General features: G+C 36.7%; 1 long non-coding RNA gene across 1 annotated transcript in view; it reads left to right on the forward strand.

Moving 5' to 3' along the window:
- The window catches only part of LOC141517770 (uncharacterized), a 124,838-nt gene extending 114,984 nt beyond the window's left edge, over positions 1 to 9,854 (forward strand). Inside the window, exon 3 of the long non-coding RNA XR_012476981.1 lies at positions 9,742 to 9,854. This is a non-coding gene — a long non-coding RNA (uncharacterized LOC141517770). The remainder of the gene's footprint in view (positions 1 to 9,741) is intronic.
- Positions 9,855 to 16,573: the final 6,719 nt, after the last annotated feature.

Consider the following 16,573-nt stretch of genomic DNA (forward strand, 5'->3'; position numbering starts at 1 on the left):
AGTCCCTTAGTAAGCATCTGACATTTATAATAGTCCAACCTATCCCAATCTTTCTTTTTTTGTTGCTTCCTTCCTTTCCTTCTGCCTTCCTGTGGTAGTAGGAGAGACCTATAAGACTTACTTGCAATAAACTGCCTCTGTTCTGAATCCACCTTTCTCACTCTTTAATGACCCACTGATTTTCTTGGGATCCTCCATGAACCCTTATATTGCCTGTGTAGTCTAATTGCTCTGCTATGAAAGAGATAGGACACCAGCTACTTCATATATATCTTTGGAGGAACCCTAAAGAGCTGGCAAACCTATAAGTGACATGTCTGAGGACAGGTTGTTTTTTGGACTTTACAGATTCCCCCTTCCCTCTTTTGCTATTTCGGAACCTTGCTTTCCATGTTTGCACCTCCAGACCTGTTATTTTAGGACTTGGGTCTGATCTTGTGTAATTTAAAACACATCCTAATAAAGTCTTCTTTACTGCTTTACCCATCACTAGTTTGTCAGACTCTTTTGCAAAAGCCTCCCTTAAGTCCCTAAATTGTTGGAAAGGATCAGATCAATACACGAGACCCTGGAATAGACACAAGAGATAGAAAGATGAAGTGAAAGCATTTCTGCTCTAATCCTGCTTTCAAATTCCAGTCACATTATCACTTGTCTTCTGTATGTCTCCTCTTGAATGTCCACAGACATTTTAAATGAAATAAGTCCAAAACTGAACTCAACCTTTTCCCCTATAACCCTAGCACTCCTTCAAAATATTCCATTTCTTTTGAGGATTCCAACATCCTCCCAGTCAGCCATGAACATAACTTCAGAGATATCCTTGAATTGTCTCTTTCCTTAATCCATCACTCATTTGCCAAGTCTTGTCAATTCTTATTCACAGCATCTCTCATCTGCCCTCTTCTTTCTTCTCTCATAATCACCATGCTAGATAGGTGTCATTACTTCTAATCTAGATTACTGTTACCACAGCCTAACCCTGCCTCCAGGCTCTCCCCCATCCAATCACAGCTGCCACCTTCATAATCCAAAAATGGCCTTGTCATTCTCCTGCTTCAGGGCCTCCCTGTTAGCTTTAGATTAAGACTCAAACTCTTTAATGGGATAATTAAGACTCTTCACAATCTGGCGAATCTACCTATTGAGTTTTATTTCATGTCACTCCCTTGCATTACAGGCAAACTGGGCTACAGGATATTCCTCAATTGTTATACTATTTTTTTTGCCTCCATAACTTATACAAGCCATGTTCCATGCTTAGAAAGTTTTCTCTCTTCATTTCTGTATCTCATATTCCTTTCTTTCCTGCAAGGATCAACTCAGATGCAACCTCCTTTGGGAAATCTCTGATTTTTACACATTGATTTATGGTTTTTCCTACTTCAGTCTTTCTTATGCTGTATTTATCTTTGAATACAATACATCCCATAAATTGAATGCAAACTCCTTGAAGGGATCTTTATGGCATTAATGCCTTAGACATATTTAATAAATGTTTCTTGAATTGAATTTAACCATATTAAAGAAGGCAGTTTAGCATAGTGGACAGAGCTAGGCTTGAAGTTAGGCAGACCTAGGTTTGATATTACTTGACTTGTTGTCTAGTGGTGAAACCCTGGGCATGTTACCTAATTTTTCAGAACCTCACTTTTCTTTTTGATAAAATGGGGATAAGAATAACACTTGACCCATAAGACTGTTATAGGTGTCAAATGAGATAGTGTATGTAAACCTAAAAAACTTATGTAAATGAGATCTGTTATTAATCTAATAGGGGAGATAAGAGATACAGCTGGCTAAACATTGTCTGATTTTTATCCTTCCCAGTTTTCCCTTTTGTAATATTCCTTTTTAGTCATAAAAAACTTGTGTCATTGCAATATTTCTTTTTGACAGGACTACTCATAGTAGATACTTAATAAATATTTGTCAGATGACTTAGTGAAATTATAAATTGGCATCTTCCTAATGAGATTTTATTAGAAGACATCATAGGCCCCAGGCCCCTTGCTGAGATTTGGGGAAAACTTTAGTCTTATCAGCAATACCAATTCAACTCATCTTTCAGGCAAGTTATTTCCTGCCTAACTGAAAAGATTATCTCTTGACTTCATTAGCTTCAGTCTCAAAGGATAGTTTTATTTCTTCCTTTTCCTATTTGCATGGGAGAACATTATCTGGGACCCGCAACAGCCCTTGCTACACTGACTAGAGCAGGGGAAGAAGTTCCATCTGCTGCTTCTGCCAATAATAGCAGTCCATTGAGAAACATAAACTTCTCTGTGCTAAGCACCAGTGATACAAGCCCCTACCCTCAAGGAGCTCACACTCTAATGGGGGAACAAAAAGCAAATAAATATGATAAATTATTTAAAAGACAAAGGTTAAATAATTAGTTGAGGGAAGGTGCCAGAATTAAAAGAGGTTGGAAAAAATTTCCAGTAAAATGTGGGATTTTAGTTGGGACTTAAAAGGAAGCCAGGAGGATCAGTAGGCAGACCCAGGCACAGTCAGAAAAATGCCTAGAGTTGAGAGATGGAGTACATTGTTCATGGAGCATCCAGGAGGTCTGCATCACTGGATGGAAGAATATATGACAAAGAATAAGGTGTAAGAAGTTTGGAAAGGTAGGAGGAAGCTTTGAACACCAAAGAGCATTTTGTATTATACTATAAAGTGGCAGGTGCTGTTAAATGACCCTTATGCTATTTCTAATGTCCTTCCAACTCTGGTGATCCATGTCTCTATGACATTTTGGGTTGTTAGCTCATGCCTTGCCTTCTCCCTTTATTCTGGCTCTGACAGGGAAGTGCCCCACCCATACAAAGATGAGAGCAAGAAACTTCCTGCCCTCAAGGATGTCACATTATCAACATTGTTTTATATTTTTATATGTAAATGTATTTATACATATATAATATAAATTTATAGAAGTATATATTTTAAAAGTAATAATAATTTCTTATAACTATATTGTGATAGAGTATTAATTTCCTCTAGAGAATACTAGGCCTGTATCAGATCACTTTGCCTCCTTAGTTAGAAATTAAATTCTCTTTTAATTATAAATTTAGGAGAACAATGCTCAGGATGTAAGGAGAAAAGAGAAGAATTCAGGAAGAGATACATAGATCTTTGTGGATCAGTTTCAGATAGAGATATTCAGTACAAATTTCTATGTACAGGTCACTAAGGAAGTTAATTATTTCCCCCCCTTTCTCAAATGGTATAAAATTTGATTTCTCTCCCAGTTTCCTTGTGATCTCATGGTGTAGAGGACTGGAGCAGGAGTATGAATCTGTGGTCTGGTCCATGTCTTAGCTGACACCTGTAATTGTGGTACATGCTCTAAGATTGCTCTGTTACAGTTCTCCATGAAACCTGAAGATTTATGCAATACTAAATAAGGACCCTGGAAATGGAGGGAGCATCCAACTTGGAAAGAAAATATGCCTGAAAATATTATACACAGTTATGGAGGTGCAGAGACCAGTACTGAATTAGACAAAACAAATCCTGTACCCAGGACACAGGAAAATAGAGGTTACAGAGGTCTGTGACCAGATCAAAGGGTATTATTCTCACAAGCTTGCATTTTTGATTACATACCTTTTGCAGTTTTTATCTTTAAATATTCTTACTTTCTGGACAATAAACAGATTGCTCTCTTGCATTGCCCACCTGCCTGTGTTTTTTTCCTAGTCGGCTTCTCACCAAAGGAGTGGAGTGTCAGTCTCTCCCCACATCATGGGATGACCTCCCTTACCTATAGATTTGTTTGGTAAATCCCAGAGAATAAAACTTCACATCTAATTCATATTTTTCTGTTATTTTGTTTTCACCCTAGGGATTTTAAGGTTCTTACAATTTTAGGGTTCAAAATGTGTGTGTGTGTGTGTGTGTGTGTGTGTGTGTGTGTGTGTGTATGTTTTATACATGAGTTATTCCTAACTTGGGGGGTGGGTGGGGGTCCAGATCTGAGATTTCATTGAGGTAGGGAAGAAACAGGCAAAGATGAGATGGGTAACATTTCTACAAATTGTAGAGAATTACTTGAGCACTGAAAAGTGAAATTACTTGCCCAGGGTCCCACAGTAAGAGCCAGAAGTAGATCTTGAATCTAAGTCTTCCTAGCTCTGAGACCAGCTTTCTGTCTGCCGTCATACTACTTCTGTGTTCCAGATATCATTGTATTATCATTTCATGGTTTGCAGTATTATTTCTATTTCTTGTGCTTTTCAGGGAGGACATTTATGAAGTGTCCGCTATTTGCTGGCACTATGTCCAGTGCTTTACAAATCCTAAATAGAGTATATTAATATATATTATATATTCTAATATCTCATTTAGGTGTTATTATCTCTATTTTACAATTAAGGTGATTGAAGTATACAACATCTTGTTATGGGTCACATAGTAAGTATCTGAGTTTAAGATTTGAACTTGGGTCTTCCTGACTTCAGACCCAGCATTCTATTCATTATACCACCAAATTGCTTATTGAATGGATTTGAATTTATACACATACCTTTATAAAGTGTCTCAAATCCTGGAAGGCTTGTTGTTGGCCACATACACAATAATAGTGCAGGGATGTTGGTTAGGAGATGGAAAATGATTTTAACTCCTCTCCTTATCTTTTGTTGCTGTTTACATTCATTTGCAAGACAAGATTTAAAGACCTAAGGAAAACAGTTTCCTAGATCCGGATTGTCCTTTGGGGTTTGTTGGGAGATAGTCCCTGAAAATGATTTGAGGTAAGTAGAGGGTAGCCATGAAGTAATGGGAGTTAAAAGGGACTTTCTAACCCTAAGTGAGATTCAGCACCAGGAACAGTGATATTGGTTCTGCTAGCTTGAAGAATTGAATTCAAAGATTAATCAAAGTCCTACAGGTTTACTTGGTAGGTTGGTTAGTTTGTGATATAAAACAGGTCCCTGCAGGCAAGGACTATGGAATGTATTAATATTTATAATAATTATTATTTATATACTACCTACTCTATGCTAGAGACTATGCTAAACATTTTATAAATATGATCTCATTTTATCCTCACAACAAACAGGTATCCTTATTTATTCTTTACAGTTGAGGAAACTGTAGCAAGCAAAAGTTAAGTGATTTACCCATATAAAATAGCTAGGAAATGTCTGAGACTGAATTTGAACTCAGGTCTTCTTGGCTTCAGGCCCAGTGCCCTATCCATTATATCACCTAGCTACCTGACAAATTTTTCTTCTTACAGAGAATAAATATCTGAAAATTTATTTTCTAGCCTGTTGACTGGATGTGTAGGTACTCTGTCTAAAAGAGCTGAGGCTTAGGCTCTGAGAATTAAACTGAAAGGGGGCAGCTAGGTGGCACAGTAGATAAAGCACCGGCCCTGAGTCAGTAGTACCTGGGTTCAAATCCAGCCTCAGACACTTAATAATTACCTAGTCCTGTGGCCTTGGGCAAGCCACTTAACCCCATTGCCTTGGAAAAAACTAAAAAGAAAACAAACAAAAAGAATTAAACTGAAAGAAAGATGACAGAACCAGATACTTTTGTTGGAAAGAGAAGATAGCATGAGTTTCAATAGTGATACAATGCCTTCCCCTATCCAGCATAATCTAAATGTAAATCTACTTTGGATAAGGGTTTGTATTTGTGGGACAGTGACACCCAGATTGATTGGGATAGGGAGGAAACAATGGCTTTGTTCTGAATTAGTTGTGTCTTATGATAATGTTTGGTCCTTCATTCTCAAAGAAGACCATATCTTCAGGGAGGTGATGCTTTCACAAGCAAATGAATCAGATTTGAGTAAGGCAGAGCTGTGCTAAATCATCAGTCTCTTTTGTCTCCTCCAGAGGCAATCAGGGTTGAGTGATTTGCCCAAGATCATACAGCTAGTAAATGTCTGAGGCTAGATTTGAACTCCCATCCTCCTGATCCCAAGACCAGTGTTCTAGCCACTGTGACATCTGTGGTGCAGTGGCTAGAGCACTGGCCTGGGAATCAGGAGGATTAGAGTTCAAATCTAGCTTCAGACACAATAACTGCCTAACTGTGGGACCTTGGGTAAGTCATTTAAGACTTAGAAATCCTAGCACTTCCTAGAATAAAGACTGGACACTCTGAGTATTACAGTTTGTAAAGAACTTTCACATCCATGTGTCTTATGACTGAGTAGTAGAAATAAACATCAGAAGGGGCTCATGAACAATGGTTTGAGCAGTGCAATTCCAAAGAATACTTTGAAACTTGGCACCCTGTTAAGTTTAAACCAAATCCCTAGAGACTAAGATCTCTATCTTAGATTAGTTTCTCTTTTTATTTGTTTTTTCAAGGCAATGGGGTTAAGTGACTTGTCCAAGATCACACAGATAAGTATTAAGTGTCTGAGTGCAGATTTGAACTCAGGTCCTCCTGACTCCAGGGCCTATGCTTTATCCACTATGCCACCTAGTTGCCCCTTATGTTAGTTTCTAACTATAAAGTTAACTAAGAAGGAATTGAAAGGAGACTACAATTTCTTTTTTTCCCCCCCTGACAGATGCATAATTTGATATGGGTATGTATATAAGACTGGGAATACTGGTGAACAGAGCTGTCTTCCCTATAATGGCAGTAGGCAGTAGATCTGTCTTGGATGCTGGAGTTTTAGGTCCTGAGATCCAAACAGTACTTCAAAATCTGACTTTATCTATCAAATGCTCTAATATGCTATGTACTTGAGAGGGGAAAAAAACCTTTTCCTACCTGACAAGTTTACTTTAAGTTCAGCCCTGTAGTACAGCCCGTTCTTACTGTAATTGTCCTTTCTAACTTCCTAAGCAAAGGGAGGAGGACCTCACAGGTTTGTGAGCACTAAAGCTGTGATCAAGTCAAGGAAAAGTAGAGCTGGAAGGAGTCAAAGGCAAAGTCTCCTGGGCAATTTTTTTGGGTAATGTCAGAATGGAATTATACAAGGGATGATTGACAAATTAGAAGTACTTTGCACCTAATTTTAATGGTTCGACTCCTCGAGAGGAGGAATATGTTAAGTTTAAAATTACTCACCTTGCAGTAGCTTCTGTCTTTCAAATCAAAATCAATCTAGACGTTTGGTACTAAATCTTAAGGAAACAAATTGCTTCCTATGGTACACTGCACTCTTAAAATGGCTTTATTTGGAGGACCAGCTGAGCAAGTCATTTCAGCTGCTCAGCTGGTCGGTGATTGTGAAGTGGGTTCGGCTCCACGTGGTGGGAGGAGGGCTTTGGACCAGTGATCATTAACCACCTCTGGATTAAGCCAGCCCAAGGTGATTGCAAATTCACTCTACAAGAGGCTCCTCTTCTGAGGTTGAAATGGAAATCAAGTTTGAAATGCCAAGGTGTTACAATGATAGGAGAGGGGAAGAGAGAGATTAATACCAAACTGCAAACTGGGCAAATTCTGCTTCCCTTTTAGGTCAGAAGAGGTGGAGGTCTTCAAAGAGAGGCCAGATGGTCCCTTGTCAGTTTTGGTGCAGATGGGATTCATGTATCAGCTAGGGGTTGGGATGGATGACCTCTGAGATTCTATAATTTCCCTATTAAAATGCAAATCCTTCCAGGAGCCATCACACCTTAATTTTTTTTTAAAAAGCTTGGTGGGAGTTAGGTGTCAGTCAGGAAAACTCTGAATAGGTTGTGTGGAACAGGAGTGGAGCAGGTGTTATGAGTAGAGGAAAACCCCAGAGGGTCAGCTGGTGGAATGTAACAACAGCTCCACAATTCTACCACTCTCTCTTCTGGGCCTGTGTGATCTACATAAGGTCTAAAAGATTTGGCAAAAAATTTTGATCAAAGCAATTACCTGTGTGCTATTCTTTAGCAGTTGTCTGAGGCGTAGCAGTCAGAGAAATTGAACTGTCAGAAACTAATATAGGAATAATATGAGGATATTTCTTCTTCATTGGACACCAGAGATGAATAGCAGGTAAAATAAAATTTTAAATTAAATTGAATATGTATACGACTTTACTTTTTGGTTAAAGGACTATAACATGAAGAATGAACATATTAAAAAGAGCCGACCAGGCCCTCAATTTCTTTCAATAATGTTAGTGTTGTATATCCTAGCTTGAATAAAACACATTTCATAAAACACCTACCCTCAGTTCTGCAATGCATTATAGATAACCCCTCTTGAGAAATCTTACATGACTTTCAATTTTGATATAGTGATAGGATAATAATAGAAACCTCACCCATAAAAATTCTTATATGATTTGTGCCTTCAAAGAATGAACCTACATCTGCCTGGGGAGGATGTCTTACTTCACTCCATTCCTAGAACTGTAGGCCCATCTCTGAGGTCCCAGTGACTGGCAAGGTCCATGAAGATTCCCACTTCATTTTCACTTTCTTGAAATTTTAAAGTTAATCCTAAAAACAGCTCACCTGAATGATTTATCAGGGATTAAGAGGGTTGTGATAGTTCTTCAACACAAGTGACAAAGTCAATGTCTTATAGAATGGATTACTGGAATTTAGCCCTCCTTTGTTTTCCAAAGTTTGATCATTCTGGGAATAACATTGTATGGAGAAAGAGAGAGAGAGACATATACATGAGTTGAGAACAATAGGATGGTTTTCTCTAGTCAGGCTAGTCTCATTTTATTTTTCTCTTTATTATTTTTTTTTTTTTTAGTTTTATTGATACCCTTTATTTTGATAGCACAACATTTCTGGATATAACCCTTTCCTCTCTAATCCTCAGTGAATATTCCCTTGTAATAAAGAAAAACAGTTAACACCAGGTATTCATTAGCTTCATCTGACAGTATCTGTAGTATTCTGTCTCCCATAGTCCCTTAACTCTCTAAGGAAAAAAAGACAGATGTTTCGTTGTTTCTTCTCTGTGTCCAAGAAGGGTAAGTACAAAGATGCAGCATCTGACATTAATTTAGTATTTTTTGTTTGTTTTGTCTTTTTGTTTATATTATTGTAATTGTAATAGGGAGCAGTTAGGTGGGTGCAATGGATAGAGTATCAGCCCTGGAGTCAGGAGGACCCGAATTCAATTCTGGTCTCAGACACTTGACATTTACTAGCTTTATGACCTTGGATAAGTCACTTAACCCTGATTGCCTCACAGGGTCATCTCTAGTTGTCCTGATTCTAGCCATCCTCCTGATAGCTTCAGAGGAGGAAGAGAGGCTGGGGACTTAGCCAAGGTGCCCTTTCACTCAAATCCAATTCATTTGCTTGCCATTACATTTCTGATATCAATCTTCTTTGAGAATGAAGAACAAACATAATCATTATTCTCTTTATAATCGTATATTTTTTTGGTTGTGGTTACTTCACTTTGCATGAATTTGTGTTTTTACACATTTCTCTAAATGCCTCATATTTGTTTCTGATGAAACAATAACATTCCCTTAAATGCATATACCACAATTTTTCAGTCATTTCCTAATTGATAAGCACTCAATTAAGTTTCCAGTTTTTACAACAAAAAAAAAGTAAAACCTTACTTTTCGGTTCTCTCTATTGATTAGTGCCTAAAAAAAAGGCTAAAACCAACTTTACAGTGTTGTCTAGTTGAAGATAATAGGATTTTGGCAGTTAAGTCTGTGTCTTTTGGCTATTCACTTTCAGGCCCTGTCTCTAGACATAGTATCAAAAGGTGGGAATAACTTGTGATGCATGCAGTCGATAAATGCTGAAAGAATTTGATTATCTCTAAAATGATTTGAGCAGTTTCCTCCTTTTCCCTTTGTAGGATGTATAAAAGCTTAAGGAATAACCATAGAAGAAAGAAGAAGACTAGGCTTCTGCTGGAGAGGAATCCATTGAAAACTGGCTGGAACACATCACATAAATCATGTGGGAGTGTCTGAGTAGGTGATTACTAGAGAGTCTCAGAGATCTGCCTTTGTTCTCTGTACCTTGGCAGATGGAATACCCTGAGATTGCAGTATTCAGATAATTACAGGTACTAGAGATAGGTTGGTGGTGCTGCAAGGATGAAGAATGTTTGTTTTAGGGTCCCAAGTTACCACCCAAAGTGAAGGATTTTAGGATCACCTATTTAGAACTGGAAGGGACCTTAGAGGGTCAACTCCCTCACTAATAACTGAGGTTATGAAGTGCCAGAGTAGTGAAGGGATTGACTTGCCCAGGCTCATATAACCTGTGTCAAAGGAAAAATGTGAATCCAAATCTTTATGATTACAAAGCCAGCAATCTATCTACTATGCCATGCAAACTACTGCTGTGTGCTTTTGCCTTTCTTTGAATCCCCAGCATGACTTTGCAAAAACTGGAAAGACTGCTGCAGAAGACCGTGATCAAAGATACAGTGGCTATGGAGCATAGGGATTCATTTAGATCTGGAGGATTAAAGATGAGTTATTAACCTTCTATCTCACAGCTTCTTAAAATTGATATAAGTGATCAGAGAGTGATAGGCAGAGTCTGTTGACTAAGATTGCAGTTGAATACCACAAATGTTGCCTCTCTGCTTCCCCAAATAGTCCATTCAGCTTTCATAGAAGAAGTTCAAATTAGAGCCATTGATGATTAGATCTTTGTTTAGTTATTCTTTCCATTCTTCGGACTCAAAAGTTGAGGCTTCCTGTTTTGAAAATGATAAAATACACTTGAGTAGTCCAGATAGTGTTCTGCTAATATGTTCAATATGAGTTCAAATATACTCTCTCTCTCTCTGTGATAAAAGAAGATCATCCAATACTTGTTTTTCATGGGCTATGTCCTACAGATGAATATGAAAACACAGAGACTAGAGACTTGGGGAGGGATCTTCCTTAGGACCACAAGAAATTCACTCCTGGTCAACAACATTTCCACCTGGACTCATAGGACTTTGTGTATGTGTGGCAATGAGGATTGAAAAGTTAGACATTCTTGTTATATTAGACAGTGGCCTCCAAGTAACAATTATATCTCAATTGTTTTATGAAAACTAACACATTTAGAGTTTTTAAAAATTTTTTTTAGGTTTTTGCAAGGCAAATGGGGTTAAGTGGCTTGCCCAAGGCCACACAGCTAGGTAATTATTAAGTGTTTGAGACCAGATTTGAACCCAGGTACTCCTGACTCCAGGGCCAGTGCTTTATCCACTGCGCCACCTAGCTGCCCCCACATTTAGAGTTTTTAAGAAAGTTATAGTTGTCAGTAAGAAGACAGACTTTATCTTGATCCTGTCAATATTTCTGAAAGTCCCAAAGTTGAGAAAAATTAGTTATTGTCTAATCAGAGTGCTAGTAGATTAAAAAAAGTATAAAATCAGTTTAGTGAAATAAAAACTGAAATGAGGACTTTGCGACAAATTAAAATGAGGAAAAGCTAAATCAGAAACTCTTCTTGATCAGATAGCCCAAATCCCAAATCCTTGAAATGAAATGGATGAATATTTTGAAAAATAATAAATGAACAGAATAAGAAATAGAGGATGTAAACAACTTGATTTCAGAATCCTAGATTGAACAAGCCATAAATAAAATCTTAAAATGGGAAAAAAGCAAAGGACATCCTAAAACCTAGGGAGACTTACAAGTGATTGATATTAAACACTTAGAAAACAATTAACTCTTATATTGCATTATTAATTACAAAAAAAAGAAACCTTGAAAAATACCTTTTTATAAGACAATTATGTGATCTTTATACCCAAACTAGGGAGAAAAAGTATAGATAAAGAAAACTATGGATGAATTTTACTAATGTTTAGAGACTTAAAAATGTTTGCTGAGAGGGTACAACAATGCATTAGAAAAAAAAGTTCCCTATTACTATGTTAGATACAAACAGGAGTGTACTGTGGCTAGTTTGAAGAAACTTATGAGAACCATTTGAAAACTTTTTAGTCTTAGCACTGATGTATCAGAAATTTGACAAAGGCCACAAATCAAATCTTGACTTATTTTGTTGATTTAGTATTAATGCAAATGAAACTTAACTGTTGGGTATATATACATGTATGCATATATATATATATATGTATATATATTTGAATACATGTGTATACACATACATATACATTTACTTTTTTTTGGTGAGTTCCTTTTAAACATTTGCCAGCATACCCCAAGATACAGTTCAACACTAGAAAAACTATAGATCTAGTATATTATAACAGATTATTTTAATGTAACTAATATTGATATATTATGATTATAATATTAGATTAAGAAAAGGACTTCATTAATTTATAACATTCATTTGTGTTAAAAAAAAACCCTTATAACCTTGTGTTAAAACACTAAAAATAACTCTTAAAATGATATACAGTATATATCTAAAACGAAGAGCAGCTAGCATTTGTAATTAAGCAACACTAGAAGACTTTCAATAAAGTCAGGGTAAAGCAAGGATATCTGTTGTCACTTCTAATATTTCACATGGTTTTACAAATACTTGCTATAAAGTTTCAATCTCTATCTTAAAAACCATTAAACTCTGCCTATCATTGAATTCAGAGATATCACTATTTTGTTTGTGTCCCAAAGAAAGATGAAAAGGACTCCTACGTAAAAAGAAAATACTTAAAACAGCTCTTCTTGTTATATTTAGGAAGTGGAAACTAAGAGAATGCTCACTAATTGGGATATGGCTGAACAATCCATGATAGCTTAATATAATTGAATATTACTGGACCATGAAAATGATGGAGGTACAATTTCTAGGGGATCTATGAAGATGCATATGAATTGATGTAGAGTAATGTGAATAGAACTGAGACAGCAAAGTGCAAATATATTTTTGGATATGACTAATGAAGTAATTTTTTTGGTTATCTATGCATATTTGCTACAAGGATTTTTTTTTCTTGCCCTTTTTTTCCAATGAAGGGAGGGGAAGGTTGTGGAAGGTAATGATAGAGTTGTGAAAAAAAGAGAAAAAAATGAATGGCAAAGAGGTGACAAATTTTTTTAAAATGTACAGAAAATAACAAAGAATTACTGAAAAAAAACCCATAGACAGGCAGGACAGCTTTGATAACACTCTTTTTCTGTTCTACTTTGTATATGAAAATCCCATCTCATTTGGTACTAAGTTCAGAATAATACATTTTTTAAATCAAAGGAAAAAAAAAGCTAGCTACAGCAATAAGACAAGGATATTAGAGTCATCTGCTTTAGCAATTTGAATGAGGATGGTTTGTTCAAGTTCTAGGAGTGTTAAAATAAGGAAACCTAATTGTTATTCCTAAGTATTTCATTCCTTGGTTCTTGTCCTTCGATTTGAAGACCAAAATGACATTACTGTGTTTGAGACAAATTACAGTGTGTCTGACTGATCAGACCAATCCAAGCTTGGAATGCTTTACCACAGCTTGGGCATAAATAATCCATTTGAACACCTGGGGTGGGTTCTCTAAATTTACTTGTGTCACATTTCCTTTGAGCTGCTTCAATTCTACCTTCTTCATAGAGTATAGCCCCTGTACTAACAAGGGCACAACATACTGGATGATCCTGTACCAATGTCTTCCAAGCTGTACAATCAATTCTAAAGTTCTTCAATGAGACCTTTAGGGTGTCTCAGTTTCACTTCATCTGACCCCTTTGTGAGAGATTGCCCTGTGTGAGTTCTCCATAAAATGTTTTGTTTTTTTTTTTGGCAAGGATATGTTTGGCATTCTAACAATGTGTCCAGTTCATTTTAGTTGAATTCTCTGTAGTAATGTTGGAATACCAGGCAGTTTAGTTTGAGAAAGAACCTCAGTGTCTGGTATCTTCTGCCAGGTGATCTTCAGAATCTTCCTAAGTCAATTTAAATGGAAGCAATTCAATTTCCTTACATGGCTCTGGTAGACTGTACAGGTTTCATGGGTATAAGGTGAATATAAGGTCAGCACAATGACTTTGTAGACCTTCAGTTTGATAGTCTAATACCTCTTCTCTCCCATATTTTCTTGTGGAGCCTTGTCAATGTGTACCTCCTTGGAAAGGACACTGCCAAGATGTAAGTGAACTTCTCCACAGTACTCAAAACTTCTCCATTTGCTTTATCTGATGGTTCCACATATGGATGGTGGGATTCTGGCTAATGATTGATGTTTTCTTGATGTTAATTCTTAGACCAAAATTAGCACAAGCAGCAGAGAATCAATTTGTACTTTGTTGCATCTCAGCTTCAGAGGTTGCATTGAGCGCACACTCCTCTTCAAACAGAAGATCATGCACCAACACTCCCTCCAATTTGATCTTGGCTTGTAGCCTTTTCAAGTTAAAGAATTTTCTATTAGTGCAATAGCTGACCTTGAGGCCACATTCATTCTCATCGAAGGCATTTGATAACATGGCTGTAAACATCATGCTAAAAAAGTATGGGAGCAAGGACACATTCATGTTTTGCTCCATGGTGACTGGGAAATCTCAAGAGCATTGTCCACTATCTAGAACCCGGGAATGCATGCCATTATGAAATTGATGTACAATACTTATGAACTTCTGGGCAACCAAATTTTGACATGATTTTCCATAAATGCTTGTGACTAACAGTATCAAAGGTCCTGGTCAGTTCTACAGATATTGAATGCAGACCTCTGCTCTGTTACTAGCATTTCTCCTGGAGTTGTCAGGCAGAAACACAATATGGATTATTCCTTTACCCTTTATGAAATCACACTGGCTCTTAGGAAGGTGAATAACTTCCAAGTGAAGGATCAGCCTATTGAGAAGGACTCTGGCAAGAATTTTACCAGAAATGACTAAAAGAGAAATACCCCTGATTATTCCCTTTACTTTTATAGAGATGGATGATGGAGGCATCCTTGAATTCTTGGGGGATAACCTCTTCATGATATATAACCTGGAAAATTTCTGTAAGTTTTTGGATGAGCAATGGACCCCCCCCCATCTTGTAGGATCTCAGATGGAATAGAATCAGCACCAGGTACTTTGCCATGTGAAAACCTAATGGTTTTCAAAACCTCTTCTTCAGTTGGAAATTCAGCTATACTGGTTTGATGAAAATGATAGGGAAATACAGAAGCTGCTAAATGAAAATTGAGAACTACAAAGGGTTTACCAGCAGGATAGTTCATCCATATCTAAGAAGGCAGCATTTAATTCCATTAAAAATAAAGTCCAAGTGAAGCTTAGAGAGATGCAGGAGTCTTGGTTCAGTAAGAAGGCGGATGAAATTCAATTTTATGCAGACAGGAACAAACCAAAATACTTTTGTGATGCCCTGAAAGTTATTTATGGACCAAAGGCATATGATGCATCTCAACTACTCAATACTGATGGATCCACATTGCTTAATGATAGAGATTTGATCCTAGAGAGGTGGGTTGAACACTTCCATAGTATTCTTAACTGACCATCAACAATCAATGCAGAAACCATTGACTGCTTACCTCAAGTTGAAGTCAAGCAGTCCTTAGCTGAAGTTTAAATTTCATTCCTACATTTGTTAGCAAAGAAAGAGAAAAAAACCTTTATACAAAACTTCCTTGAGATTTATGTAAATGTATATGCAATATAAATTGTGTACAGTAAGAATGATTAAAGATCATTTCCTATATCTGATAGAGACTTCAAGATGGGGTGAAAAAATACTGTAAATCTCCAATTTTGAAGCCAGATTAAGGGTGATAATGGTATGGTTGCTCTCGGAATGTTGTCCCAACCTTTTCCATCTACATAGGAAGAACCCCATCTCTAGCATGTTAGAGGTATACTTTTTCATTTAGAAACTCCTATGTTGTGATTGGCAGGGAAATGTAGTATTAGTTGTTACATCTGTTTCCAGATCTATGAATCTGTTGAGGAAGGAAGGAAACAAGAATTTATTAAATGCAATCTATAAGGCAAGCAAGTGCTTTTTTATAAATATCATTTCATTTGATCCTTACAACAACATTGAGAGGTAGGAACTATTATTATTGCAGTTTTACATTTGAGTAAACTGAGGCAGATGGAGGTTATGCCCACTAGAAAATGAGGTAGGATTTGAACTCAGATCTTCCTAACTCTAGACTCAGTATTTTATCCTCAGTGTCATCTAGTTGTCCAAGACTCCAAGAAGAGAAAATATGATCTACTGTATGGCTGATTTTGAAGCCTATTCTCATAGAGATAATAGACATTTTTTATGGAAATCATTAGACTTAGGAGAAACTTTTATTTGCATAGACAGTTATGATCTCAAAAAAGAACAGAGATATCAGAATTTGTTCATAACCTGAATTCTGATTTAACTCTTTTCTCTATTCATCTAGTCCCTAAGTAATCAAACATTTTGCAAACAAAATGATTAGATTCACATTTACTCTTTAGAATTAAATATACAAGAGTGTATGTATCAATGAAATAGTCCAGCACATATATAATAGGACCTATCACAATAAGAAAAAAGAGGATACTAAACATAGACAAAGAGGAAGCTAAACAATCTCTATTTGTAAGAATGATTTACTTAGAGAATCTCAAAGATATAAAAATATTAAAAGTAATCAGGAATTTAAAATTTTTACTTATTTAAGGCAATGGGGGTTAAGTGACTTTCCCATTGTCACACAGCTAGGCAATTATTAAGTGTCTGAGGTCGGATTTGAACTCAGGTCCTCCTGACTTCAGGGC

This window comes from Macrotis lagotis, chromosome 1 (genome assembly GCF_037893015.1).
Source record: "Macrotis lagotis isolate mMagLag1 chromosome 1, bilby.v1.9.chrom.fasta, whole genome shotgun sequence".
Lineage (NCBI taxonomy): Eukaryota > Metazoa > Chordata > Mammalia > Peramelemorphia > Peramelidae > Macrotis > Macrotis lagotis.